The 26,879-nt window shown below is 35.9% G+C and overlaps 1 long non-coding RNA gene across 1 annotated transcript in view; it reads right to left on the reverse strand.

The window, feature by feature from the left end:
- Positions 1-26,879, reverse strand: part of LOC141275842 (uncharacterized) — a 331,184-nt gene that overhangs the window by 49,989 nt on the left and 254,316 nt on the right. The gene's annotated exons all lie outside the window — the stretch shown is intronic.

Here is a 26,879-nt window from a genome sequence, read left to right on the forward strand (position 1 = left end):
TTTTAATCACTTGATAATGATGAGCTAGAGGGGTAGGACTACTTGGTGTCAATTTCTAGATTTTTCAGAGGGTGCAAGTCATAAGATAGTATTATAGATTTGTTAGGAACTAGAGATTTTACCTGCTTAGTTGAAGTACATCTTTCCCTTTCTCAAAGATACACACACACACACACACACATATATATGTATATATATACACATATACACACACACTATATATGTATATATATGTATATTAGTTTTTGAGAAAATTTGTTATTTAGCTGGATTATTTTATTATAATTTTGTGGTCGTTAGGGCTATTCATAAATCTTTCGTTTCTCTGCCTTTGTTGCTTTGATTGAGAAATTGTGAGCAGATACTGTATGCATAACTTCCAGGTGCTAACATACCAGTGTGGGATGCAAACTCTATCAGCATAGGTCTGTTAAGTGACCTCCATGAACAGCCTCTCTGCTGACCTGCATTGGACATGTAGCATGAGGGAGAAACAGACCTTTATTGTCTGAAACCAGAGAGATTTGGGGATTGTTTGTTACTGCAGTGTAACTTAGCTGGCCTTGCTTATCCTAATACTCATGATTTTTCTCTTCCAAATATATCCCCATGGTTGCTGAATGATTTCTAATTTGTTAAAATTTCTATCAAAATATCTCACTGGAACACATTAGTTTTGTTATTCCAATCATCATATGGTGTTACAGCATTAAATTACATTCCTCAAAATTCTCATCCTTGTTTCTACTTCTAAGAGAATTTGTACCTGGTTCTCCATGCCACCACTTGTTCAGATCATACTCATATCTTCTCTGATTTTATTGTCTTAGTTGTCATGTCATACAACCTTAGCAGTTAACATTAAGGAGAGCCTCCACTGACCATATGTTTGACTCTTAAAATTAATAAACGTCTTGCATAAATTGGTGCACCTGATACCTACTCATGCCACTGCTTATAATACAGGGATGTATCGTATTCTGAGAAGTTGCTCTGATCTCACATACTAGGAAAAGAAGTTTTTCCCTCCCTCCGTTTATAACATGGAGGAAGACTTTGTTTCATTTCAATTGGCAACACTGACTATAAATATAGCAAGTTCTTTGGGGGATTGATTCCACAAAGTCATAAAGTTTTATTTAATAACATTTAAAAATAAGGTCCAAAATAATGTAACTAAATTAGCTTTTCATCCAACAACAAAGTTTTAAATTAAGATGGATATTGGAGAACACAAATTTTGCATCAATCGTTAGAACCTATAATGTTACATATGACATTCATTTCTCAAGAATTTTATTTTTTCTTTTGCAGTCACTCTCTTGTGACTTAATTTGCAGTCTGCCTGCCACAACTAAGACTCCACGCAACCAAATAAATAAACATCAAAAAAAAAGAATGGGTAACTATTTAAAAAATTAAAATAAAAATAGATAATCTTTCCACCAACTGATGCTCTCTGACTTTGACCTCTCATTCACCTACCTTGTCTTCTATCCTACCTCAGTCATATATTTCCATGGAAATACCCCTAAGGCCCTGTCCTTACCACAGTTACAGCCACTCCAGATTTCAATTTTGTTGTATTTCACTCTCTAACCACATCCTCTTTTTATTATTTACCTCGAGTAACTAGACCTCACGCCTCCTTCAATCTAACCAGTACCCTCACTGCATTCATATGGCCATTATTTCACTGTTCTTCACCCTCCTCATATCTTTTTCTTCCACTCAGCTTAAAATTGTGATCTCTGATTTTAATTCCTTGTGTATACTCTCTACTCCCTTACTTTATGTTATTCTTGCTTTATTTTACTTCCTTAGCAAAACATAAGTCTTGTCTAATTAAACTATTCTCTTATATACCAGGCTTCCACCTGTGCAACATAAGGCGGGGAAAAAAGCATAACTATGCTAACTTGTCTCACTTTAAATTCATGACTTTGAATCACAGATGGATCCTTCATTATGCCCAGCAATCTTACTCTGTATCCCTAGTCATTTCATATTTCCTCTTCCAGATGACTATTTATTTTCTCTCCTCCTCAAACTCTCAACACCTCTTCATCCTCACCTTACTACTTCACTGAGAGAATTGTAGCAAGTATCAGTGAATTTTCACAGAAAGCCACTGCTACATCTAACGATCTACCAATATAAGCACGTTCATACTCCAGTCTTCCTGCCTGTCGCCATATGTGTATTCATAGTGTTTCTATTTAAAGACTACCCCTCTGCTTATGCACAAGATGCCATCTACTGTCACATACTCATTGCCTTTGTTCCAGAAATCCTCTCATCTCCAATATGATTTTTTACTTGCTAGTGGATTGTATACAAATATATTGTTATTTCTTCTGTCTGAAAATATTTCTTTCCCCATTAGCCTTAATGACGTTTTTCCAAAGAAGATATACAAATAACCAGTAGGTACATGCAAAGGTGTTCAACATTATTGATCATCAGGAAAATGCAAGTAAAAACCACAGTGAGATATCACCTCACACCTGTCAGGATGGTTATTATCAAAAAGGCAAGAGATAAATGTTGGTGAGGATGTGGAGAAAATGGAGCACTTGTACTTTGTTGGTGGGAATAGAAATTGGTACAGCCATTATGGAAAATAATATGAAGGTTCCTTAAAAAATTAAAATTGAACTACCATACGATCCAGCAATCCCACTTCCAGTAATGTATCCAAAGGAAACAAAATCACAAAATCACTATCTCGAAGAGACACGCACTTCCATGTTCACTGCAGAATTATTCACAATAGTCAAGATATGGAAACAACCTGAGTGTCTTTTGACAGATGAATGGATAAAGAAAACATGATATATATGCCCAATGGAATATTATTCAGTGTGAAAAAAAAGAAGGAAATCCTGCCATCTGTGACAACATGGATGAAACTGGAGGGCATTATACTAAGTGAAGTATACAGACATAAAAAGACAAATACTGTATGGTATCACCTATACGTGGAATCTAGACCAAGAAAAGTCAAACTAATAGAAACAGAGAATAGAATGGTGGTTACCAGCAGCTGGGTGGTGAAGGACATGGGAAGATATTAGTCAAAGGGTACAAAATTACCGTTATAAGTTCTGAGGAATTTTATAGTACAGCATGATGATAATAATTAATAATACTGTATTATACACTAGAAATTTGTTGAGAGTAGATCTTAAGTGTTCTCATCATACACACAAAGTAACCATGTAAGGTGATGAATGTGTTAATGAACTTGATTGTGGTAATCATTTCACAATGTATACGTATATCAAAACATCAGGTTTTACACTTTAAGTATATAAAATTTTGCCTGTCAATCATACCTCAATAAAGCTGGGGGAAACTCAGTATTTCAAATTAGTTCTTTTTTTTTTTTTTTTTTTGCGGTACGTGGGCCTCTCACTGTTGTGGCCTCTCCCGTTGCGGAGCACAGGCTCCGGACGTGCAGGCTCAGCGGCCATGGCTCACGGGCCCAGTCACTCCGTGGCATGTGGGATCTTCCCGGACCAGGGCACGAACCCGCGTCCCCTGCATCGGCAGGCGGACTCTCAACCACTGCGCCACCAGGGAAGCCCAAATTAGTTCTTTTTAGAGTAGAATATGATTTGTCCCAGACTCAGCCACACATTTACATATTTTAGCTTCTAATCATTTTTCTTAAGTTATACACAGTTTCCTTATGAAAAATCTATTTATGCCTTGATTTCATAATGGAAAACTAAATACTATTTCATAAAATAATTGGTAGACCTGATGTTGCAAATTTACCCAATAGGAAAGACACTCTTCCAAGAATTTATTTGTCAAGATCCTGTAAACAGATTTTATTCCAATTGTTATTTCTGTCCTCACATGTCCTTTATAGAAAGAGGACATATTGCTGTGTTTCAGATTCATCAGTATATTTGTTTAAGAATTCTGTTAAATATGAAAAGGAAGTTGATCTTAAGTACTATAAATGGTACACATTATTCTATAGGGAGGAAATATCTCATTTAAGTCATATGCCTGCTTATTCCATAAATAATTCACAGATATCTTTGGCCAGCTCAAAATAGAGTCCTGCTAACTCACAAACTAAATGTGGAACTTGTAAGAAAATAACAATATGGGCAATTCTAGTTGCACAATTTTAATGGCAGATTATTGCAAAGTTTATTTGAATTTTTTGACTTATTTTCTTTATGGATTATATTCTACATATTTTGGATGGGATCTTTACAATATTTAGTTTACAAAAATGGTACCACACTTATAATAATTGTTGCTTCTAGTTAATAGAGGTATATTTATTTACCTGGAAAATGCTCTAAGATTCTTAGATTTTATTAGGTTATAATTTATGAAATTGTAAATTGTTTCCTATATATTCATGTAAAAGGTGTTATCATGTAAAATATTTTGAGCAACTTTTTGATGTATTTTTTAAAGTCAAGTTTATGAGCAATAAAAGAACTAGACTGATGAAATTTAATTGTGAATCACTCCATTTCACTGGTTTTTACATTTTTTTGTGCATTTGGAAAACCATGCATAGAGTACCTCTATGTATAAATATGTACATACGTATGTATATATGTAGCAAATTCTTATGATTCACTCAACTAATTAAAAACACCATCAGACTTCTTCAACAATCACATAGTTTTATTTGTGATTCTGATTTTTTTTTTCTGAAGAAGTAGACAAGGTGAGAAGGTGAAGACATGAGACTTCTAAAAATGGAATTAAAATAGTTGTATTAAGTGAGTTTTCACTTAGAAAATAATCACCGTTGGTGCTATATATTTATGTCATGTTTAAAATATTTTAGAGCATGCTTTTGAAATTATTTTGAGTCAGATTTATGAGTGATAAAATAATTAGCTCAGTGTTAGACTTCATATATAATGGAAATGTAGTTGAAATCACACCCACATTTTTAGAGTCAAAACAGCAGTCTGAAATTTTAGCCTGGTAACCTTGGGCTACATATAAGTTCAAACAAAGAAAACTTCAAACACCAAAAAAGAAAAAATGTTTCATTTCATATACTGAATTAAAGTTCCCACCAAATTCTACTAATCTGTGTTATACATTTCCTTAAGGGATAATGGGGAAAACTGATTAGGGAACACAGTCACACATGTAAAAGATACCTGACATTATAATATAAATGTAACCCAGATCAGAATCCACTCATCAGTTGTACCATTTCAGTGGTTCTTTTCAATCTACCAATGGTCTAAAAGACAGGAATTACCTACAGGCATGATATATTGATTTCCATTGTCTAGAAAGAAAGTAAAATATTTCAGTTGAGCCAGTACACCAACACCGAAGTTACTTTTCTGACAACTGCACAATATGCATCCTGCTTTGTTTAGAAAACCGATTAAAGTAAGATATCAAATCAATTTTGATCTCTTTCTGTTGTAGCAAAGTCAATACCATGACATTCCCCCTTTCGTTTTTTTCTCATATTTTTATTTTGTCTCCATGAGAGTAGTCCTAGAGAGTGTGCTGGATTTTTTCTCTCTTTTCTCTCCACCCCTAGATTCATCAGATGTGGTAAGAAGGAAGTAGGAAGTACCTAAATGATTAGTAAAAACTATGAGTCCCAGAGAATAAGAGATAAACTCCATAAACCTTGGAAGCTTGCCACATATTTGTTGATCCCAGGGACCCAGAAGTCTGCAGCATGTCAGGGTACTCTTTTTAAAGAAAAAGACAAATTTCTATACCTTACACAACTCACCCATGAACAAAGAGGCACAATACCTGCTGAGCTTCTCTGGATGTTGGTGATATCAGAGGCGATATTTCACTCACTGAATAACCCATGAGTTTTGGGTGGAATCTATCAGAAGTGGATTCTGTGGAAAGTGTATGTAGTGGTGCCCACCATCCTGCCCCTTATCTGGATCCCCTACTGAACTCAGAAGATGCAATAATAACTGAATAGCTGTACCAGATTTTATAAATCGCCTCATTTATAAAACTTTTGTATCTTGCATTTATGTAACCATGTAAGATAGCTTAAACTTTTTAAAAAGGCATAAATAAACAATGAAAATGTCAGTTGAGTGTACAATAAAAAGAATAAAACTAGAAGTATGTTTGCTTGCTATTTTTTTTCAAACATCTTTATTGGAGTATAATTGCTTTACAATGGTGTGTTAGTTTCTGCTTTATAACAAAGTGAATCAGCTATACATATACATATATCCCCATATCTCCTCCCTCTTGCATCTCTCTCCAACCCTCCCTATCTCACTCCAATAGGTGTCCACAAAGCACTGAGTTGATCTCCCTGTGCTATGCGGCTGCTTCGCACTAGCTATCTATTTTACATTCGGTAGTGTATATACGTCCATGTCACTCTCTCACTTCGTCCCAGCTTACTCTTCCCCCTCCCGTGTCCACAAGTCCATTCTCTATGTGTGCATCTTTATTCGTGTCCTGCCCCTAGATTCTTCAGAACCCTTTTTTAGATTATATATATATATGTGTGTGTTTGCATACGGTATTTGTTTTTCTCCTTCTGCCTTACTTCACTCTGTATGACAGACTCTAGGTCCATCCACCTCACTACAAATAAATCAATTTTGTTTCTTTTATGGATGAGTAATATTCCATTGTATATATGTGCCATATTTTCTTTATCCATTCACCTGTCAATGGACACTTAGGTTGCTTCCATGTCCTGGCTATTGTAAATAGAGCTGCAATGAACATTGTGGTACATGACTCTTTTTGAATTATGGTTTTCTCAGGGTATATGAACAGTAGTGGGATTGCTGGGTCATATGGTAGTTCCATTTTTAGTTTTTTAAGGAACCTCCATACTGCTCTCTATAGTGGCTGTATCAATTTACATTCTCACCAACAGTACAAGAGGGTTCCCTTTTCTCCACACCCTCTCCAGCATTTATTGTTTGTAGACTTTTTGATGATGGTCATTCTGACTGGTGTGAGGTGATACCTCATTGTAGTTTTGATTTGCATTTCTCTAATGATTAGTGATGTTGAGCATCCTTTCATGTGTTTGTTGGCAATCTGTATATCTTCTTTGGAGAAATGTCTATTTAGGTCTTCTGCCCATTTTTGGATTGGGTTGTTTACTTTTTTTGATATTGAACTGCCTGAGCTGCTTGTAAATTTTAGAGGTTAATCCTCTCCCAGTTGCTTCATTTACAAATATTTTCTCCAATTCTGAGGGTTGTCTTTTCGTCTTCTTTATGGTTTCCTTTGCTGTGCAAAAGCTTTTAAATTTCATTAGGTTCCATTTGTTTATTTTTGTTTTTATTTCCATTTCTATAAGAGGTGGGTCAAAAGGGATCTTGCTGTGATTTATATCATAGAGTGTTATGCCTATGTTTTCCTCTAAGACTTTATAGTGTCTGGGCTTACATTTAGGTCTTTAATGCATTTTGAGTTTATTTTTGTGTATGGTGTTAAGGACTGTTCTAATTTCATTCTTTTATAGGTAGCTGTCCAGTTTTCCCAGCACCACTTATTGAAGAGGCTGTCTTTTCTCCATTGTATATTCTTGCTTCCTTTATCAAAAATAAGGTGATCATAGGTGCGTGGGTTTATCTCTGGGCTTTCTATCCTGTTCCATTGATCTATATTTCTGTTTTTGTGCCAGTACCATACTGTCTTGATTACTGTAGCTTTGTAGTATACTCTGAAGTCAGGGAGCCTGATTGCTCCAGATCCATTTTTCTTTCTCAAGATTGCTTTGGCCCTTCGGGGTCTTTTGTGTTTACATACAAATTGTGAAATTTTTTGTTATAGTTCTGTGAAAAATGCCATTGGTAGTTTTATAGGGAATGCATTGAATTTGTAGATTGCTTTGGGAAGTAGAGTCATTTTCACAATGTTGATTCTTCCAATCCAAGAACATGGTATATCTCTCCATCTGTTTGTATCATCTTTAATTTCTTTCATTAGTGTCTTATAATTTTCTGCATACAGGTCTTTTGTCTCCTTAGGTACGTTTATTCCTAGGTATTTTACTCTTTTTGTTGCAATGGTAAATGGGAGTGTTTCCTTAATTTCTTTTTCAGATTTTTCATCATTAGTGTATAAGAATACAAGAGATTTCTGTGCATTAATTTTGTATCCTGCTGCTATACCAGATTCACTGATTAGTTCTAGTAGATTTCTGGTAGCATTTTTAGGATTCTCTATGTATAGTAACATGTCATCTGCAAATAGTGACAGCCTTACTTTTTCTCTTCCGATTTGGATTCCTTTTATTTTGTTTTATTCTCTGATTGCTGACGCTAACCCTTCCAAAACTATGTTGAATAATAGCGGTGAGAGTGGACAACCTTGTCTTGTTCCTGCTCTTAGAGGAAATGGTTTCAGTTTTTCACCATTGAGAATGATGTTGGCTGTGGGTTTGTCATATAAGGCCTTTATTATGTTGAGGCAAGTTCCCCCTATGCCTACACTCTGGAGGGCTTTTATCATAAATGGGTGTTGACTTTTGTCAAAAGGTTTTTCTGCATCTATTGAGATGATCATATGGTTTTTTTCCTTCAGTTTGTTAATATGGTTCATCACATTGATTAATTTGCATATACTGAAGAATCTTTGCATTCCTGGGTTAAACCCCACTTGATCATGGTGTATGATCCTTTTAATGTGCTGCTGGATTCTGTTTTCTAGTACTTTGTTGAGGATTTTTCAACTATGTTCATCAGTGATATTGGCTTGTAGTTTTCTTTCTTGTGACATCTTTTTCTGCCTTTGGTATCAGGGTGATTGTGGCCTTGTAGAATGAGTTTGGGAGTGTTCCTCCCTTTGCTCAATTTTGGAAGAGTTTGAGAAGGGTAGGTGTTAGCTCTACTCTAAATGTTTGATAGAATTCGCCTGTGAAGCCATCTGGTCCTGGGCTTTTGTTTGTTGGAAGATTTTTAATCACAGTCTCAATTTCAGTGCTTGTGATGGGTCTGTTTATCGTTTCTATTTCTTCCTGGTTCAGTCTTGGCAGGTTGTGCTTTTCTAAGAATTTGCCCATTTCTTCCAGGTTGTCCATTTTATTGGCATAGAGTTGCTTGTAGTAATCTCTCATGATCCTTTATGTTTCTGCAGTGTCAGCTGTTACTTCTCCTTTTTCATTCTATTTCTATTGATTTGAGTCTTCTCCCTTTTTTTCTTGAGTCTGACTAATGGTTTTAAAATTTTGTTTATCTTCTCAAAGAACCAGCTTTGTTTCCTTCATTTCTTTTTCATTTATTTCTGATCTGATCTTTATGGTTTCTTTCCTTCTGCTAACTTTGGGGGATTTTTGTTTTTCTGTCTCTAATTGCTTTAGGTGTAAGGTTAGGTTTTTTAATTGAGATGTTTTCTTGAGGTAGAACGTATTGCTATAAACTTCTCTCTTAGATCTGCTTTTGCTGCATCCCATAGGTTTTGCATCATCGTGTTTTCATTGTCATTTCTTTCTAGGTACTTTTTGATATCCTCTTTGATTTCTTCAGTGATTTCTTGGTTATTTAGTAGTGTATTATTTAGCCTCCATGTGTTTGTATTTTTTACACATTTTTTCCTGTAATTGATATCTAGTCTCATAGCGTTGTGTATCAGGTTGTACCTGATACAATTTCAATTTTCTTAAATTTATCAGGACTTGCTTTGTGACCCAAGATGTGATCTATCCTGGAGAATGTTCCATGAGCACTTGAGAAGAAAGTGTATTCTGTTGTTTTTGGATGGAATGTCCTGTAAATATCAATTAAGTCCACCTTGTTTAATGTATCATTTATTGCTTGTGTTTCCTTATTTATTTTTATTTTTGATGATCTGTCCATTGGTGAAAGTGGGGTGTTAAAGTCTCCTACTATGATTGTGTTACTGTTCATTTCCCTTTTTATGGCTGTTAGCAGTTGCCTTATGTATTGAGGTGCTCCTATGTTGGGTGCATAAATATTTACAATAGTTATATCTTCTTCATGGATTGAATCCTTGATCATTATGTAGAGTCCTTCTTTGTCTGTTGAAATAGTCTTTATTTTAAAATCTATTTTGCTACTCCAGCTTTCTTTTGATTTCCTTTTGCATGGAATATCTTTTTCCATCCCCTCACTTTCAGTCTGTATGTGTCCCTAGGTCTGATGTGGGTCTCTTGTAGACAGCATATATAAGGGTCTTGTTTTTGTATCCATTCAGCCAGTCTTGTCTTTTGGTTGTAGCATTTTATCCATTTACATTTAAGGTAATTATCAGTATATATGTTCCTATTATCATTTTCTTAATTGTTTTGGGTTGTTATTGCAGGTCTTTTCCTTCTCTTGTGTTTCCTGCCTAGAGAAGTTCCTTTAGCATTTGTTGTAACGCTGGTTTGGTGGTGCAGAATTTTCTTAGCTTTTGCTTGTCTATAAAGGTTTTAACTTCTCTGTCAAATCTGAGTGAGATCCTTGCTTGGTAGAGTAATATTGGTTTTAGGTTTTCCCCTTTCATCACTTTAATTATGTGCTGCCACTCCCTTCTGGCTTTCAGAGTTTCTGCTGAAAGATCAGCTGTTAACCTTATGGGGATTCCCTTGTATGTTATTTGTTGCTTTTCCGTTGCTGCTTTAATATTTTTTCCTTGTATTTAATTTTTGATAGTTTGATTCATATGTGTCTTGGCGTGTTTCTCCTTGGATTTATCCTGTATGGGACTCTCTGTGCTTCCTGGGCTTGATTGACTATTTCCTTTCCCACATTTGCAAAGTTTTCAACTATAATCTCTTCAAATATTTTCTGTTATTTTCTTTTTCTTTTCTTCTTCTGGGACCCCTATAATTCAAATGTTGGTGTGTTTAATGTTCCCAGAGGTCTCTGAGACTGTCCTCAATTCTTTTTATTCTTCTTTCTTTATTCTGCTCTCCTGTAGTTATTTCCAGTATTTTATCTTCCAGGTCACTTATCCATTTTTCTGCCTCAGTTATTCTGCTATTGATTCCTTGTAGTGAATTTGTAATTTCATTTATTGTGTTATTCATCATTGTTTGCTCTTTAGTTCTTCTAGGTCCTTGTTAAACATTTCTTGTATTTTCTCCATTCTGTATCCTAGATTTTGGATCATCTTTAGTATAATGGCTCTGAATTCTTTTTCCAGAAGACTGCCTATTTCCTCTTCATTTGTTTGGTCTGGTGGGTTTTTACCTTGCTCCTTCATCTGCTGTGTGTTTCTCTGTCCTCTCATTTTGCTTAACTTTCTGTGTTTGCATTCTCCTTTTCGCAGGCTTCAGGTTCATAGTTCCCGTTGTTTTTGGTGTCTGCCCAAGGTGGGTAAGGCTGGTTCAGTGTGTTGTGTAGGTTTCCTGGTGGAGGGGACTGGTGCCTGTGTTCTGGTGAATGAGGCTGAATCTTGTCTTTCTTGTGGGACGTTCCATGTCCAGTGTTGTTTCGGGGTGTCTGTGAACTTATTATGATTTTAGGCAGCCTCTCTGCTAATGGATGGGGTTGTGTTCCTGTCTTGCTAGTTGTTTGGCATAGGGCGTCCGGCACTGTAGCTTGCTGGTGAGTGCTGGTCAGGCAGCGATCCTCTGTGCGGGAATCTCTCCACTTTGCCTGCTGCACCCGATGCTGCACTCTCCTTCGTGGCTCCAAAGCTTCCCCACGCGCACCCTCCATCTCCACCAGTGAAGGGTCTTCCTAGTGTGTGGAAACTTTTCATCCTTCACAGCTCCATCCCAGAGGTGCAGGTCCCATACCTATTCTTTTGTCTCTGATTTTTCTTTTCTCTTTTGCCCTACCCCGGTACGTGGGGATTTTCTTGCCTTTTGGGAAGTCTGAGGTCTTCTACCAGCGTTCAGTAGGTGTTCTCTAGGAGTTGTTCCACATGTAGATGTGTTTCTGATGCATTTGTGCAGAGGAAAGTGATCTGCACGTCTTACTCCTCCGCCATCCTTAAGGTCTCCTCCTGCTTTGCTTTTTATGCAGGGATCTTGCCATGAGGTATGACAGACAGATCCATGAATAACACTAAATTCCAATTAGTAAATTCGCTCATGGGGTAACTAAATGACTGGTTAAATATTAATCAATTTTAAGTAAAAATGTTGTCATTCATTCACAAGTTTTTTCAGCAGTGCCTGGTAAAGAATTTAAAAATTCTTTTGACAGAGATTTCAAATATCAGCTTTTTTAATACTTTTTTCATGCTACAGAATTCTGTTTGTGATTTTCATTGTGAGCTGGTAGTATGATATAATAGTTAGGAATTTTGGCTTCAAAAAATAAATGAACAAACCAAACCAAATAAAAACAAACAGGTAGACACAGAGAACAGATTAATTGTTACCAGAGGAGAAGGGTAGGAGGAAGGGTAAAATGGGTAAAGGGGGTCAACTATATGGTGATGGATGGAAGGAAACTAAACTTTTGGTGGTGAGTGCCCTGTAGTATATACAGAAGTCAAATATAATATTGTACAGGTGAAATTTATTTATTTTATTTTTTATTAATTAATTAATTTTATTTTTGGGTGCACTGGGTCTTCGTTGCTGCATGTGGGCTTTCTCTAGTTGTGGCGAGTGGGGGCTACTCTTTGTTGTGGTGCACAGGCCTCTCATTACAGTGACTTCCCTTGTTGTGGACATGGGCTCTAGGTGTGCGGGGTTCAGTAGTTGTGGTGCATGGGCTTAGTTGCTCCATGGCATGTGGGATCTTCCCGGACCAGGGCTCGAATCCACGTCCCCTGCATTGGCAGGAAGATACTTAACCACTGAGCCACCAGGGAAGCCCCATGCACATGTGAAATTTATACAGTGTTATAAACCAATGTTACCTCAATAAATAAAAAATAATTAACACATTAAAAAAAAGGACATTCCTTAGTAGCACACTTCACAAAAAAAAAAAAGAATTTAGGCTTTTTAGTTAAACTATAGATATTCAAATGTTAAATGTGCCACTTTTAAATTTCATGGCCTTTAGTCAATTATCTCTGACCTTCTATTTCCCCCCATGTAAAGTGGGGATAATAATGGTACTTGATCAGAGGTTGATGTGATGTTTAAATGAGATAGAATGTAAAATGCTGGTGACAGAGAAAGCCTTCAATAAATACTATGTTTTGATATTCAGGAAACTACATGTTAGCTTATTCAACTGTAAAATTTAAAGTCCTTTATAACCTCAAAATGTTACATTTCTGTTATTTTAGGTCATGTCAATGTAAACTGAAGTAGACATTTAGTCAGTTATTCAGTGAACAGAGAAAAGAGCCACTCTATAATCAAGGTTTATGAACAAATTGTAAGGACCGGTTTTATATTAATGACCCACTGAAAAATTACTCATTTTTTAACTGTAAGAAGTCCATCTCATTAAACCTCCTTTTTAAAGAATTTAGATATGCCACAGATGTAGTTATATTGTATGATAAATTGTCTTAGCTCCCAATTACCTCACCTTTTTCTTCCAAATTATTATATTTTTTATTGTCTCCCTCACATTATGGATTTTGCAGTTAGAACAAAGCATGTATACAATTAGCAACTTAATTTAGGTTGAAATAATGTTTTCATGTTGTGCTTGGTAAAAAGACACAACTTTTTCCTTAAAACATCTTAATTCTCTCCCTACCTGTCAGTAAATATTTGCTAAATATGCTAATATTAATGGAAATATGGGTCCATTTTCTCTTCCAATAGAAAAGCAAAAAAAGACTGGAAAAAAAAGTTTAATTGGCATTTGCAATTACAGAGGGTCTCAGAGCAGAAAATAACTGGGTAATTGTTTTGTCAATTTAGAGATCATACACAGAATTATAGCATTTGCGTCATTTCACTGCATGTCTTGAATTGATAGTGTAAACTATTTGCAAAATGTGCAATGGATTTTTTTCCATCAAAATCAATATCTCTAGAAATGTGTGCATGATGGATGAAGTTTTATGCCTTTAGTGATGACCTCCACATTTCTCAACTATTTCTTACTGTGAAGTACAAAGTAGCTACCGTAAAATGAACTTGCATCAGGCTGTCCATTGTTTTCTTCAAATTGTACACTGATTTCTTATATTTGGATTTTACTGCCTGACCTGAAATTGGCTCATTGATTAGGATACATCTCTGTGCTTCTTCTAGTAATTGTTTGCCAGAAAATGTAGCTTACACATTAAATGCTAAACAGCTTGTGTAGGATTGGCCAATATCCATGATGACCCAAGAATAAAATGTATGGTATATAATGAAATACTGATAACTTTCATGACATAAATAACACTGAAACTAGCAAATTCCATTGAAAACCTTATAATTAAAAAGGGCTTATAGTCACAGACAATCATAATTTTAATATTGCTCAAATATTGTTATCTAAACTATGGAAGAAATTAATGTGTATATTAATGATGAATGAGAACATCACAAATATCCTGTTGGAAAATCAGCTTTATCTGAGACAGCAAAGAAAAGACTTCTGGCCCCTTCTCTCTAATTCTCTGTTACTCCTAAATTTAGTCCAGGTCTCACAAACATAAATGCCTGAGAGAACTGGAACATAAATGGGTAAAGAGGGTAGAATAACAGACAATAAATGTGTTTATGAATCCAATGCATGGCATCTGCCTAATTTCACTGCTGCTTATAACAAACAGCTCAAACAGGTCACACCTTGGTTGAGACTAGTTTTAACAACTTTGTTTAGACTGTATCCTCACTTTGTCTAACCTTTAGCAACTATTGTCTCTGCTTTCCACCTCCAATAACTCAAGTACACTCTGCACGCCTCTACACTAGTCGGCTAAATAACCAAACTGATTACATCATTTCCTGTTGAAAATGTCCTTAGTTTTCCTTTTTACTTCATGTAAACACTTCACTTTCCAATACCATCCTCTGCCGCTGGCCTCACTGCAGCAGCCCATGCTCTAGACACATGAATGTCTCACTGAGCTCTTTCATTCCCTCAAGATTTTTCAGGACTAACATCCATCTTTTAATATCCCTCACTCCTGAAAATTTAAATAGGATGTAAATCCTTCTTTTAAAATCAACTGTTTTTCATCCTGATTCTACCTAGATCCATATACTTCTCACACTGTATTGCAATTTTCAGTGCCTGTGTATGTTTCTGGAACTTGGCTTCCAGGACAAGGAAAATTCTTGTTCATATTTGCAGCAAAACCTAACAATATCTATTAATCAAGAGATTTTCAATTAATTGTGTGTGTGTGTGTGTGTGTGTGTGTGTGTGTGTGTGTAGAAACGAATGAGTGAGGTAGCAGTGTGGTAAAATTAAAATTCAAATATGTGCACATCAAAGCATGGTAAATGTTTCCTATAATTTTTCATGTAGTGGAGATTGGTTTCAACAAATGTGAAAGTATACAGAGAAACAAAAAATGCAGTGAGAGTTTTCAAAGGAAATGGTTCCTTTATTTCCATATTAGTAGAGATTAGTCTGTACATGTACCTACCATTGTTCTTTAGCCTTGACCCAAGTGCCTTTCATATCTGTGGCTCTTTTATGATTTGCTACTTTTCTGTAGAGTTTTCACCTGCTTTTCATTTAAACAACAAAACTGTCCTTGAAATCTCAATGTTTTTAAAGTAACTGCGCTCTTTAGCTGTCTGTTTCTGAGATAGCAGACTTTTCTATGATATCCTGCACCTGGGTCTCAATTACACCTCAAAAGACAAAGCCAAAAAAGCACGATAAACTTTAATTCTGTGCATGAATGTGTGTGTGTGTGTGTGTGTGTGTGTGTCTGTCTGTGTGTGTGTGTGTGTGTATGTTTAAATAGTGTGGACTAAAGCTAGTGACCTAAAAATTCAGTGTAGCATTCTAGAACACATATTATTACCTAGGCCTCCATAAAAACCTTTATTTTTCTTTGCTGAACTTAGAATATTGCTATTGCCTGTCTTTGTGATGATTCTGCTCTATTATTGTATCAACTCTTAATTAAGCTTCCGTTAAAACTGATTATAAAGACTGATGGAGGAACAAAGTCGTTGTCTACTTTTTAAATAAAGGCGATTATGTATGTTTAAGATATGGCATAAAACACAATTTTCTTAATTTGTGTTATTTTTTCTGATCTTTTTAAAAAAATTATCCACATTTTTATTAAATCACACTTTAAAAATAAGAAATGTAAAAAAGAAATAAAAAAATAAAAATAAGAAATGTTTACATTTCTTATTGCTGAGTTACTTTAATATTTCTCTGGCCTTTTCCATTTCTTTCGTTTACTACAAAGTTCTAAAACTGTTCTCTGTGATTTCTGTGTTCCCCAGAGAGTTCAAATTATGAATTGAAGCTTTAGTGCCAAATCCAGTTAGAATAACATCTCTGCCAATTATTTCTATCTTGAATAAGATATTTTACATTTCTAAGCTGTAGAGAAAATAAGAATACTAGAATTCATGTCATAAAGTTGGGAAGATTAAATAATAAAATGCATGTAAAACAGACTGCAAAGTATCTAGCACATTAGCATTCAAAAAATGTCAGTTGTTGGAATAATGATGAGGTCAATGATGATGATGATGCTCAATATTTTCTCAATGTGCATTTACACTGCAACACCTTTGCAACCCAGCTCCTAACTACATTGCTTCACATATATAACAACTGCTGCCTATAATGATAAGCATTCATCACATTCAATAAGATCTTCTAACATGCACCAGGCACTGTTGTAGTGCATGGAGATACAGCAATATATGAAGAGACAAAAATCCTAGTCTTTTTGAAGCTTACATTAGGGTTGAGGGGCAATAGATAATATGAAAATAAAAAACGCATTATATTGTATTTTAGGTGATGATAAGTGCCATGGAGAAAAATAAAGAGGAATGAAGGAAAGATAAATAGGAAGCAATGATGAAGTTTTAAATAGGGCAGTCATGGAGCTCCTACTAAGAAGTTGATATTTGAACAAAGACAAAAAGAGGTTAGAAAACACTGTGTCAGTTTCCTAGGAAAGATCATTTCAGGTACAGGGTAAATGCTTACTAAGTGTGATGATCAGAATAAAGTCAGAGGGTTATAGGACTCAGGATATTGCTACAGATCAGTTCCACTGTGATACAGGTCATTACCATACTTTACTTTTCTTCAAGGCAGTGGAGGTTTTGAGCCCTTGATCATCATATCTTTTCAGATTAGGATTTCTGTATGTGTCTGTTTACAGAAACAATGGACAAGAGAGCAGCAGAAGGCACCCAAGTGGATCATTTGATTTCCACACAGATCCTTCCCTGTCCTCATTGTGTGAAAGCATCTCTACTTCCTGCTGAATGGAGTCAGTATTCCAGGGAAGATGGTGAACGCCTCTTTTTGCCTGTTGCTCCCTTGACACAGGAAGTCTAAAGCTCTGACAACAGCCATAGCTTAAAATTTTAAGCCATAGCTTAAAATTCAGTAGGCCCTTGTGGGATCTCCTGACAAGAGTGTGCCGCCTTTGGGCACTCAGGACTCATGTCCTGAGAAAATGCCCTACCTCCTCAAGTCAATGAATTCTTCCTTATGCACTCTTACATTCTGGCACCCTTGACCAAGCACTCTTAAAATGCAATCCCGGGAGCACCCCCGGCTCCTGCTGGTAAATGCCTGCTAAATCTTGCAATTCCTTAATGTATATAGTTTCTATCCTTCCTTATCAGGCTGAGCACATCCTCAGTTGGATTAGGTTGGGATGTAACATTTGTCATCAGCTTGGTGTCCAGGAGAGGAGGTGGAAGAACACTTGATGCTTCATGAGAGAGAGGCTCCTGCAGCATATTCCAGCAGAGTGAAATGTTAGCTCTTACCAGGGAAGAGTGGATCACCTCTCTGCTAGACCAGAGAGTCTGAGAAGGTCAGGAGTCTCCATCCAAATGTCCCCAAATCATAGTTTAGCATCTCAGGTTTTCTCTACCAGGCCCTAAACCTTGTATAACATACTTGACTTGACTGAGCATTCAGATATCTCTGAGGCTTTGTGACTTCAACCGTCTTCAACCAGATGGTCTACTATGTCTGTCCTTCTACTGCAGGTAATAAGAAGCTCTATCACAGTGGCTCTCTGTCCCAAGTATTTAGCCATTGACTACTTTTTCAATAGCCCTCAATCTCTCCAACTAATAAGAGCCTACTGTATAGCACAGGGAACTCTATTCAATACTCTGTAATGACCTGTATGGGAATAAAATCTAAAAGAGAGTGGATATATGTATATGAATAGTAACTGATTCACTTTGTTGTACAGCAGAAACTAACACAAAATTGTAAATCAACTATACTCCAATAAAAATTAATTTAAAAATAGCCCTCAAGGGGCTTCCCTGGTGGCGTAGTGGTTGAGAGTCCGCCTGCCGATGCAGGGGACACGGGTTCGTGCCCCAGTCTGGGAGGATCCCACATGCCATGGAGTGGCTGGGTCCGTGAGCCATGGCCGCTGGGCCTGCGCGTCCGGAGCCTGTGCTCCGCAACAGGAGAGGCCACAACGTACCTGCGTACTGCAAAAAAAAAAAAAAAAAAAAAAAAAAAATAGCCCTCACTCTCTCATTATCATTCCATAAGGTATCGATACAATTTAGCAGTATCCAGTAAACTCCACTGCCTTTCTAGGTATCCTCCAATCCCCCAATTTTTTAAATGCCTACATCATTTCACCTGCCAAGTGAAAGTCTCCACTGGGACTGTGTTCTTTCTTCTTTTTTAATTTTCAAGTCACTACAGGTAAAATTGCTAGCAAGTACACTGACACTTTGTGCCAGTGACTAGCCATGTCCCATTTATCAGACACAATGACACTCTCTTCACCTTTTGGGTGGTGGGTGAGCCAATCCCCAATCCTAATCTTATTGCCTGCTTTCTTACATCACCCTATTTCTGATACCACTTATATTAGTCTAGGTTCACCAAGAAGCAGACATTGAGATGCGTTAAGTAAGCAAGGGTTTTACTAGAGAAAATGCCTCTAAGACAGAAAATGAGAGGGAGCTGGAGAAAGCTGGGGGAGGTGAGTCTGACCCATAGTAAAGGAAAGTTAGGGGAAAGTATCTTAGTCTGCCCTGCAAGTTCAGAAGCTTCAGCGAAATCACTAGAGTCCTGGAGCTATTTTAGGATTCCTGGTGTGTTCAATCATTGGTGGGGAGCAGCCAATAAGGAGTATGGCCTTGGTGAAGATATGGTGGTGGATTCAGAGTGCAGCAGTTGATACCTGTGGACAATTAAGCTCCCTAGAGTTGGAGGTTTGTAGGTGCATCCTCATGGCTGCCACATTAGATGAATAAAATAGAACACATTAGTTCAGGAGTAGAGAGGAGTGCATTACAAAAGCTACAGAGGTGAGGCAGGTAATATAAATTAACAAAGTAGGCAACCTGGCTACTGGAAAGAAACAATTGTCAAGCTTGAAGATAAGAGCCTCAGTGTTGGAAAAACAAAGTTTGGTGCCTGTGAGGGAATGACTGTTGCATGGAGAAATTGGAGTCCACCATTGTCAAGTCATCCGATATATATTTTTTAAGAAGCCAGAAATGTACATATTTATATAGATATTAGTTTTACATACTGAAAACTAATTTTACAAAAACCTATTGGGCTAGCACAATAGATGGCATTAACAAGTTGATTTTGGTTTAAAGACTTCAAGTTTGCACTCTTCCATTTAACTAATCTTAGTAGAGGATTCATTCTTCTCACCTTCCTTTCTATTTACATACTACAGGGAGAATGCTCTAGCTCATTCTGCAGTCCCAAATGTGAGATGGGATAACTCCATCACCGACTCTTTATTCTCTGTGCCTTCTAGTACTTGAATTCCTGGCAATGCTGCACAAAGGCGAAGTTTTAAGACAACCAGGTGAGGAAAATTCTGCCCTCTTGTGCTGCACCACTGTCATGGTCACTGCCAAGGATGCCTTCCACCTTTCCATTGATACACTCTTTTTTCCTCTGGCCTTTGCCAATGATCTTTACCGGGCTTATTGCCACCATTGTATATCTGTTACCATTTCAACTCTAAAACTAATAGTCACTTTTACACTATTACACTCTTTTCTTTAGACAAAATACTTTCCACATGTATGTACCTGTAACTTCCAGCTCTCTTCTTAATGCAGATGGGCAAACCGAGAAAATAAAAGTGCCTGGAATTTTTTTCCCCTTGTTGTAGAACATCATCAAAATTTTTCTAAGGTTAGAATGGGCTGAGAGCTGATGTTTGCTACATTAGAATGTGTTTTTTTCCCCCAGTGAGAAGATACATAGTTTTCATCTGAATCTTAAAGGAGTCCTTGACCCAGAAAATATATATGAAAATTTGTGTTTTTTTCTGATTCAGAACCTCTTTTATGAGGGAAATGTAGTTGGCCTCAAGCACCCTTAGGGCACTTTTCTGTGTTCTCTGTTTCAAATCCATGACTTTCTCATCCACCAATAATAGAAATTTAGAGAAGTAAATGTTCTCTCCTGCACACTCCTCCACACTCCAACCGTTCCTCCCTTAGAATTAGTCCCACTCAAGACATACTTCATTGCATCATTCCACCTTTCTTTCCTTAAGTGTTCATCCAAAGAAAGAGCATTTAGAGAGACTGAGTCCCATTCGCAGACATTATTTTCAACCCCTAGTAACCTCAATCTAAACTACTCAATTGCTTATTCTCAATGCTAAAAGCAGTTTAAACTGAGAAATATGAAATGTTATTATTTTAGCATGTGTAGATATAGAAGTCTCATTCATCCATTTCCTTATAAAAACAATGCCACAAAGCTTACATTTCCCGTAAGAATGTTATTGAGGATGTCGTTCAGTGCATTAAAGAGGGTCTTTTGAAAGGGTCCGTGGAATAAATTTCACTCTGATCTCAGAACCAGGAAGAGTTATTGCTTTCCTTGAGAAACTAGTTGTTTTTATCTTAACACACTGAGAATGTAACTGAATAAATGCCATTCTTCTGGAAAGCTTGGAGCCAACCTGTGAACCCTTCAAAAGGTTAATGGTATTTATTTTGTATTAAGCTCATGCTGGCTCCATTTTACTTCCATGCTTATTTTCTCTCTGCCTTGTATTTCTTTTCTTTTTAGAATTTAATATTACCTTGCTATATGGCATAACGTCTTTCATTGTATATCTTCTTAAAAGTATTTTCTGGACCAAAGCAACATATAAATACATTGCACATAAAGTCAAAACCGTCCTCCAACTAACAAGTTCCTAATTACACTGAATGGCCACATCTGAGGCTTAAATATCATCTAAGGTTTTATGAGAGCCTTTAGCCTGCCCAATTCGGACATATTACCTCAGGTGGGATTAATTTTAGAGTTGTTTCCTGAGTACATGGCGACATTTATTGAAAGCACATTGCAGAACGAATGCACAGAGTGAAATTCGGTTATGTCTACCAGCAGAAAACTTGTGAAGTGTGGCTCTACATAGAGGCTGACATTCTTCAATCCCTGCTTCTCACCAGTGTCAAGAGAGTCCTGTGAGATGTGACTTCCTGAAGAAATAATTTGACCTTCTAAACCTAGACATTTGTAGAGAATAATTTGCTGCTCTTCCATTTAGATAGGGATAAAGAGAAGAACATCATAAGCAGGCTAGGGTTTCATTAAATTTCTGAGGCTTCAACTCTGTCTTAGATCAATAACCTCTCATAAAAAAACTCAGACCTTAGTTGATATTGTCTTTAAAAATTATTTTTTTGCATGTAATGTAATGATTGTTGATTCCTCCAGTTTTTTCTCCGAAAACTCTATACTGTTTTATTGCAGTGTGGATGAACTTACTCTTGCTATTTCATGTATTACAATTTAAAATGCCATTCATGTAGCCTACATTTAATTAGACTACTAACAGGTTAAACAGTCATAGGAAAATTCACTGTTTCAAAATGGTGGACATCACATCCCCACTGCCTAGGACCCTTCAAAAGCTTCCCACTGAATTTAGAATGAATCTAAAATCTGTACCACGACTTGTAATTCTCCCCTAGTCTGATGTATGCCTAACTCCTCTGACCTCACCTCCTACCATTCTCCCTTTCATTTTCTGAGTACAGTAATACAAGTCTTCTTTTATTCCTCTAATAACCAACATGGGTTTCCTCTCAAGCTTTTGCACTCTCTCCTCCCTTTTCATGGAAATTCCCTCTAGAATCTTGAAATGGCTGGGTCTTTCTCCTTATAAGTAAACCTAAATAGCGGACTTTTATGAATAATAGTCTATAATATTTATAATAGACTACTTCCCTGTGTCGCCACGTCATCACGTCATTCTTTTGTTTATTTTATACAGATTACACTAATTAGTTTGTTTTTTATTAGTTTACTTACTTCCTGTTTGTTTTCCATTAATATGGTATTTCTGCAAGAAGGTATCTTTTGCCTTCCAAAAGGCATTTTGTTGAGATTGACCAAAATGGAAAGTTGAATGGTCTTGAATATCTTTTCTTATGGTTCATTTATTAAACATCCAGTGTAAATAAATGTGAATCTGATGTTTTTTAAATTTCGAATTAAATACATAAGAAAACAATTTTCTACTTATTTGGAGGTGACATCTCTGAACCAGGAGATAAATTCCTAAATAATTCAGCAAGTTTTATTTTGCACCTACTGTGAGTTTACTCTAGTACATGGTGGAGATAAAACAATGAAAAAGACAGATGTTAGTTCCACCCTTAAGGATATTATAGACTAATGGGTTCCTTGTCAGAGCTTCACTGAAGTGTCAAGCTTAAATATTTGTCCCAACTTTTGATGAGTTTTGAGGTCTGTGTATCTGCTTCTACTCCATTACCATCTGGACAGTCAAGAAGAATAGCATAATGAAAGGAAAAACTGTCCAAAGTATCTGTCATTTGATTCAATTGATACACATTGTGAAGATAAATCTTACTAATAGGGTAGGCAAGAATGAGCATTGTCATACTGTGTATAGCAAGCTGGAAATACAAACATAAAAGCAAACAAAGGAAACCCAGTTCATGCAACAAATCCAGTTCAAAGTGAATTCAAGGTCTACAGAAATGGGACCTGGGTAAAATTTTTAAACTGCTTCATGTTATTATTCTCTTCAATTACATGCTATAGACTATTTCTAAAATGTGTTCTAATGTGGGAAGATATTTACAAAATAATAATCCCCAGTGATGAAATTCTAGTCTCCATTGCTTACCAAAGATGTTTTAATACCTTAAGGTATCATTATTTTTGCACTGACCAAAAACTTTTTGTGGAAAACCACTGGTGTAGTATGTGTGTGTGTGTGTGTGTGTGTGTGTGTGTGTGTGTGCCTGTGTGTGTGTGCCCATGTGTGCATATAACCCTTATATTTTTCCCATTTGATTCCCTGTCTTATACTATATGTGTTCTAGGGTTTCTGCTAAAATACTGTTCTGTATTAAATTGAAAATCCTCATGAGGAAATATCTCTTCTTTCTCTAAATAGATTTAATATAGTCATACAAAGGTTTATTCCCAAGACCTTTAGCTATATTCCATAAATATGCCCAAATAGGAGCATGCATTATTTTTCATATCATCAAACTCAAGGATAATATTCCTGGGCCAGCTTTATAGCACTCTATAATATTAAATGTACGTAACTTTTTTGTTGCAGTTACCTAGGTACACATTGTATTTGAAAATGCTTCCAAGAGTCACAGTGAATTTGTAGCAGTAGAATTGAACCAAGTACAAAATTTTGCTTTATGAATACAGTTTACACTAAACTCCTTTGAAAAATCATACCCTGAGATGTAGTGATAAATTTGCTTCTGAATTAAATAGAAAAAGTGTAGCTTATAATTAGTCATATTTGCTAAAAAACTAAAAATTGCCACATCTTTTCTCATATGACTTGGTTGCTAGACTACATGGTTAATGATGTTTAATCTGTGAAGGTGTGAGTACTCCCTTAGTACTCTGACAGGACGTTTCAGTTAATTATTTCTCCTATAATTTATCTTCAATTTTGAATATGATTCCAGTGGCAAAAGGTTTATAAATAAAAATATATTTGCTATATCATTTTGCTTTCTGGGTGAGGAAATATTGGGGCCTGGAAAGAGTTTTACTCCAAACCAGTGCCCAGTGTTAGGAAATGCATGGCTAGAGAAAGCTGTGCTATTCAAAAGTGTTCTGCTTTTGTCTTTTTGAATAATATAAATAAATGTCCTATTCTTTCTTGCTTATTGAGTTTTTTGCTATGGGTCTAATTTTATTATTTTATTATTAGTCGCTAAATACTACTTCAATCAGTTTACATTTTACACAAAGTATCCTATTAACTTGTACCAAGATTACTGGTGTAAAAAGCAATCTGTATGTGACCTTAATGTAATTAGAGAATTATGTAATTGCGTAGAGGTCTGATTGGTTTTATTTGATTTGGACAGGCAGTGATCCACATCTCAAAGATGCAGGGAGCATAAAATATTCCTGCAGCAAATGTAATACTGCCTGAGTTTTACATTTAAGATGATATGTGACAACCTATATTTGTTCTATATAATTTTTTAAAATGGCAGTTCAACAAATTCTGCACATGAAATAACCCAAAACACCATACTCATTTACATTATATCTATAAGCCAGATATCTTCTGGGTGGAATCTCCCACCCCTTTGAAATCACTTAAGATAGGCTCAAACTTCCAAACATAACCTTTGGAAACCTAAGCCCTTTCTCTAACATTGTGTGAATTTATTGGAGCTTCTGTGGTTATGGTCTCTGCTTTCAGGCTTATGCTTTTGTACATGCTGTTTTACCTCATACAACTCAGAAGTGAAGCTTATTTCCATTCACAATGTTTTGGGGAAAATATCCTACAAAAAATCACTCGTAACTGAGGTGGTCCATCAAATACTGATTGGAAAGCATATTATGATGAGGTACTAGAGTTGGGAGAGGAGAAGCTGTATATTGAAGCAAGAGAAATAACTAGAAAGTAAATAATTTCCACTGGATACTTCTCACAGGTATTCCTGCCACACACATCTCTCTGGTTCTTCCGACTCTCTCTCTATTCTTTCTTTGTCTCCCTGGTTCTTCCGACTCTCTCTCTATTCTTTCTTTGTCTCCACACACTTCCCTCTCAAGAGCAAAACAAATGCCTATCCTTGTCTCTTAATACAAAAGTTTAGTCACATTGGATCTTGGTTTTTCCTGATACTAACGTCCATAGGACTCAACCTCTACAGAAAGTAGGTTAGCAGGGAAATTACTCAAAGACCTTTCCCTCCCAGGGTAAGTTCTTGTTTTTGCTTTGTCCATATGACTTTTGTGAATGCAATGTTCTTATGTGAATGAAGCAGAAATGGTTCACTTGTAATAGCTGAGGGTTTGACAATCTCTAGTTAGGACAACAGGGGGCGTCTTGAGATGGTTGGTTAACTTAGCTCCTCACAGAGTGGTAGCTTCAACAGTCACCAAGTTTGCCCTATGGTAGAGCTACTTCTGTAAAAGTAAAGCAGTATTTTCATAGGAAAATAATTCAAGGGCTTCTTTCTCTGGTTTCAAAGGACCAGACTTACCACCTATCACAGCATTATAAGGAAAGTGAGTCTTCTCTTTTTGTGTGACAAGTATATTCCAGACATTTGTAGTATTAGTAATGAAAACCTACATTTATTAAGTAATAAATTGCTAAATTTTTAGTATCTACCCTCATAATAAAATTATATTAATTATGTAATAATTTCTAAATTTGAATATGTGTTATCAAATCAGGTAATACCTTCTTGTCTTGCTATTTTCCCAGAAATAGTATCTGTAAAATATAAAATCTATTTCCAGAGCAGAGTCATTGATCCAGAACATCTGCATAATTGTCTGTTTAGAAGCTTCAAGAGTTACAACAAAGAAACCAAAAGTATTTAGAAAAATTCTGGGCCCTGGCAGGCCAACAGGGCCGATGCAGACCTGAAAAATTATTATTCAAAATTAACACAACAGGGTTGAGATTTTGCTTTCTATTTCACATTCAATCTATCCACTTTCTCTGAATACACACACTCACACATACAATTCATTTTTGAAAGAGAATATTGAAAATATTTATTTTAAAATAATAGACTTGATTATACAAAAATGTCAGACATATTACCATAGACCTTTTACGCTCATATTTTAGACGTGTCTTTGTATTTAAGAATTGTTTTACATAGTTGCTTAGCAACAGTCTGGTCATTTAGTTCAAAAATGATCTCTAAATCACAGAGTCTTTTGTCAAACAGAAATCAAATAGTCTGTTTTTTTTCATGTACAGGAAATAAAGCAGAAGTCTATTGTTATATATAAAGGGCTATAGTATGAAATGCTGAAAAATAACATTCTGACTAGATTATTTGTTGTGATCCTTATTTTAAGTCTTTTTATCTAAGACATTAATAACAATGAAGTCAACTGTTCTTCACTCTGTTCAGTTGCTGGTTAATGTGACATCCAATTTATATCCAAAAAGCCAAGTGTGTGTGGAGAGCCTAATCTTTTAAGAAAAAGCTATATGAAAATGTGCTCTTTTATTTTCTGTTTTTGTATTGCCTGAGGAAGGGCTTAAGTAGGGACTTAATATTTAAAACACATAAACATGTATTATATGCATAGTACTTACTTGTATTGTAGAAACTTGTAACATTCTCCCTGGTATTAGAGTTTTGTGCATATTTTACCCTCCATACTAGTCTCTGTGTTCCTTAAAATCACAACCCTTTCTTATTCATCTTTGAGTTCCTAAATCTAATATATCTTGTACACAACAGACACTCCATAAATGTGTCAAATTGAATATTTAATAATAGTAATAATCATAATAACAACCATGACATTTTTGAGTAGTTATCTATGTGTCATGTATTATACCAAGTACTCTCTTTTAACTGTAGAGGCAAGTATGGTTATTTTTCCTGTTTATATCAAGGACAGAGGAGA

This window comes from Tursiops truncatus, chromosome 11 (assembly GCF_011762595.2).
Source record: "Tursiops truncatus isolate mTurTru1 chromosome 11, mTurTru1.mat.Y, whole genome shotgun sequence".
Taxonomy (NCBI): Eukaryota; Metazoa; Chordata; class Mammalia; order Artiodactyla; family Delphinidae; genus Tursiops; species Tursiops truncatus.